Below are 4,270 nucleotides of genomic sequence, written 5' to 3' on the forward strand. Positions count from 1 at the left end.
GCTCGTTCTTCACGAAGACAACAATTTCATCCTCCAGCAGCTGAAACAGATCACATCATAAAATGTAAATGCAGAAGAGACCAAATCCGTATTGAACACAATCAGAGTCATACAAAAGGTGCTACAGGGACATGATTGTGGAGAGTGGAGGTTGTTTTACAAACCGTAAATATAGAGTCCAGGTCACTGTGATTTTGGTGGCCAGGCTGGAAAATGGGAACATCTGAGGCTTGTTTGACTCTGTGAGAAGAACAATGTTTTTTACTATTATTCAGTACGCACAAAAAGATAAGAAACAGGAAAGTGAGGTGCTTTTTTCCCCCTTTTTTTGTTGTTTGATTAACATCTCAATACAAAAACTACTATGTAGTAAAATTCTCAATGTGAACCTATTATGTCCATTTCTAAATCTTTTGTAAAGGAAAAGGAGTTTAATGGCACACATAGATACTGCAGCTCTCTGCAGGTGCTTTGTTTACTGTGCCATGTATATGTATGCGTGTGGTTGTTTGCTTTCAACTACTGCTGTGTGTTGGGTGAGTCGACTTATACTCATCAGGATTATCTGAGCTTGGGAATAAGCTTTGAAAGGACTGTAGACAGCTGTACTGGCATCATGGTAACGGTTGTTACCATGCTATGTTATGCTAAAGCTATCATAGCCGGGATAAGCTGCTTAGAGCAGTTAGTAGCCAGCATGACTAACCCTGACGTGCTGCCCATCATAGCTGAGTATTTCAACCAGGTTGTGCAACAAGGGGTGTAAATGTTGTTTACACCGCTCACTGAACAAAGATAATAGCAACAACCATAGAGGAAATAGAGCACGTCTTTAGCACATTTGGGTCGTTGTCTGTCAGGTGATATGTTCAGTGACAGTGTAAAGATTGAGGGCAGTGAACCCCAAAAAGGCAGCCGGACCAGACGTAGCGACCAGGAGGGTCCTCAGAGAGTTCAGATCAGCTGTCCAAGGCCTTAACAGAGATCTTAAAGGCATTGCTGTCCCAGTCCTTCATCCCACTATGCCTGAAGTCAGCCACAATCATCCAGCTGTCCAAAAAGACCACCATCAGCAGCCTCAACTACTACCCAGCAGTCGCTCTGACACCTTTTACAATGATGTCTTTTGAGGTACTGATCCGACGCCTGGTTCCCAACGTTTGACCCACTTCATACTCATACAGAGCCAACAGATCAGCAGTAGATGCCAAGATTACAGCACTCCCCACTACCATCTCACACTTGAAACAACATAGGTGTTACACTTGCCTGCTCTTTATTGACATTAGCTCCATTTTTAACATCATATTCCTGGACAGAGGGACAGTAAAACTGCTGAATATTAGACTTCATTCACCTCCTGCTCGATCAGAGATTTTTTCTGTGTACAGAGAACCAGACTGGTCCCCATCTTTCCACAGCCCTTAATCTTAATACCAGCTCTTCACAAGGTCGTGTGTAAGTCCTCTACTGCACACAGACAGTAATTTTGAATATCATGTTGTAAGAAGTATAGCTAATGAATGCAATGAGGTGTTGCGTGTGATACCTTTCCATGTTGGTCACAGGCTGCAGTCACCTGATCAAAGAGAGAAAATTGTTTAGAATTGTATTTTCTTTATATATTTTCCCAGTTTCTGTATGAATCCTTGTTTGGTTTGTTTGCAGTGAGCTATCTCACAATTATAAAATTGGTATAAAATTAGCATCCAAGTAAACCTGAGTCATTAAGAACTAAAGTTGAGTATGGGTTCTTAAATCTATGAAAATACTTCAACGGGAGAGTACTGCTTCTTGAAACTGAAAGAATTTGGGTTACGTTGAGTTTCAACAGATGTAGCTCATCATATCATTAAAAGATCTGACAAATCATGAGTCATCAGCTATTTTATATAAGACAAGTTTTTTCTTTTGTCAGATGATCAGTGAGGCAAAGTATTCAGCAGACTGACGCATGGAGCCTCCTTCATTTCTTTATGTAGGTTACATAATTTTATTATCATGCAAAAGTTAACAGAACTCTATCCTTAAACTATTCAGTCTTCTCTTTCTCAGTTTTGACTCTCCAAAGAGAACGATTTCAGTCTGTCAGTGCGGAAACTTCCAACAATCACCAAATAAAGAATCATCAAGAATAATAAGTCCACGCATATGTAGAAATATATTTGTCTTTAGTAAAAGTAATTCAAAACTTACCAAATCTTCATCAGCATTGTGCTTCAGTCTGCAGCTTCACTTCCTGCAGCATGTGAACGCTCTATATATGTTTTGCAGGTGCTGTCACGCCTTCATGGTTCAGACTGGTTATACTAACAGAGCAGAGTTCAGATGTATTAGATTACAATCTAGAATCTACAATCTCATGACTTACTGTTAGCACTGTGTCCTTTTAATGCTTTAAAACTAAAGACAATGAGCTGAATCTCATGCCCCTCACTATGTATTGCATCACTGTTATTATCAGATCAAATGCTTGACCAACAACTTTAGAAAGTCTTGGGCACATTTAGTCATTTGCTGGTGCAGGGGCGATGCCTTGGGTTAGTTTTGAAGTCCAAAAGCTTGGGAAAATGAACACGTTTTTAAATCAAAATATTCTTGAGTCAAATTACGAGGCCATGTTTACGACAGCTAAAGTGTGCCCTACACTGGGTCATGCAACTTAAATCACCCAAAAGTGATTCAAAATTCTACTAAATCAAGGTGTTTTTCTTAAATACATCTTTGGTACTGTGTAATATGCAATTTGTGGTTGTTGTTCGTCTAAAGTTTGTATTTTGCATTAGTTTGAGAAAAGGAACTAGATGTTTTCTATTATAACAGACTTAAAATAAAATGTCCTCACAGTGTCTATACTTTATGTGAGGAAGACTCTCATTATGAAAAACCTAAACACAATTTTCTGCGTCTCACATCATTCTGTAGCTCAAGGTAAAGTGTTTGTATAATGATTATAAGTTGTCTTATTAATCCTTTATTTTTATTTATAGATGGAAGTCTGATAATTTTGTTACCAAAATGGTGAAAAAACATGAAGGGTTCAGAAATTTCTGACTGAATATAACAGAGCTGTAAACAACTTAGGCTCTGGCTGAATTTCACTCCCTCTGTGTGCTGAAAGGTGGGGTCATGTTGCTGTTGGTGCAAAGTCTGACATGGGGTTAGATGTCCCTGTGGGAACGAACACATGATGGATCAAAGTTTATGTTTGCAGAGTCTTCTCAGGTGTGATTTACTTGAAAACCAGTTTTAGTTTTATAAATGGAAAATGGAAGAACTTCATGAATCATTTACCAGCAGGATAAATATATGGTTTGCCTAGATTAGGACAGAGATTTTAGGCCTTCTGTGGTTTAATCCTACTGCATTTACATCTGTGATGATAAATAGTTGGGGATTGACAGAATTGTACCCAAAGCCAAAGGAATGTAAACTGCTTTAAATGATGGTTATTACAATTGAAAACAAAATGCTTTTCCAAAGCCCTGACCTCAATCTTATTAGAGATTAGAAAAAATTCTTAATAAATTCAAACCTGTGTGTCCACTTCTTATTTTTTTATTATGATTAAAGATGTATGCTGTACAATCATTCCACTCTGGAACAAGAACAGTTCAAAGAAATCACTAAAATGCCATGTTTACAATGACATTCATGATGAGTGCATGTAAAGTTCTCACCGTGATTGTAGCCGTTAATTATATTCAGAGAATACAAACCTAAACAAGAGGAGACGAAAAAAGTTTCTCTTTTTATTTTATTTTACTGTATTAGTGTTTACAGTATTCTCTATATTTGTGTGACATTGATTTTTTTACTTTTAATGCTTACTGTTTTTGTTTCTCCTGCTGTAAAACTACTGATCTGTTTGGAAGTTTCTGCTCTTTGAGAGTCAAAATTGAATTTTTACTTGAACCACCTAGTAAAGCTTTGTTGTTTGGAGTCATATTTCCTGTTTTGAGAATAGCGATGCCCTGAAAACCACACAATTCAGCTTTGGTTCGCAGATCACAAAGTTATAAAGAAAGCATAACTTTTATCTTTAAAAAAATCCAAAAGACAGAAAAATAGAGATTTTACATTATTTCACATTCATTTTATTCTCGGATAGGCATTTTTCTGTCACAGGGTGGCGCCATGTTAAGTCATTTCTTCCGCCTTTAACACAGAAGGCTTTCACTCACTGTTGCAGTCAAGTTAGACCTAGATCACACATTGGTTCACACGAATAAAGCTGTGAACAAATCGCTGTGTAAAAAAAATACATGTC

General features: G+C 37.5%; 1 long non-coding RNA gene across 1 annotated transcript; it reads right to left on the reverse strand.

Annotated features, from left to right (window-relative positions):
* LOC113017526 (uncharacterized) lies at nt 1–2,240 on the reverse strand. The gene is made up of 4 exons (XR_003271493.1): nt 2,197–2,240; nt 1,550–1,579; nt 165–240; nt 1–40 (listed from the first exon to the last, which is right to left on the reverse strand). It is a non-coding gene; the product is annotated as an uncharacterized LOC113017526 (long non-coding RNA).
* Between the last annotated feature and the right edge of the window lie 2,030 nt (nt 2,241–4,270).

This window comes from Astatotilapia calliptera, unplaced genomic scaffold (genome assembly GCF_900246225.1).
Source record: "Astatotilapia calliptera unplaced genomic scaffold, fAstCal1.2 U_scaffold_14, whole genome shotgun sequence".
Classification (NCBI taxonomy): Eukaryota; Metazoa; Chordata; class Actinopteri; order Cichliformes; family Cichlidae; genus Astatotilapia; species Astatotilapia calliptera.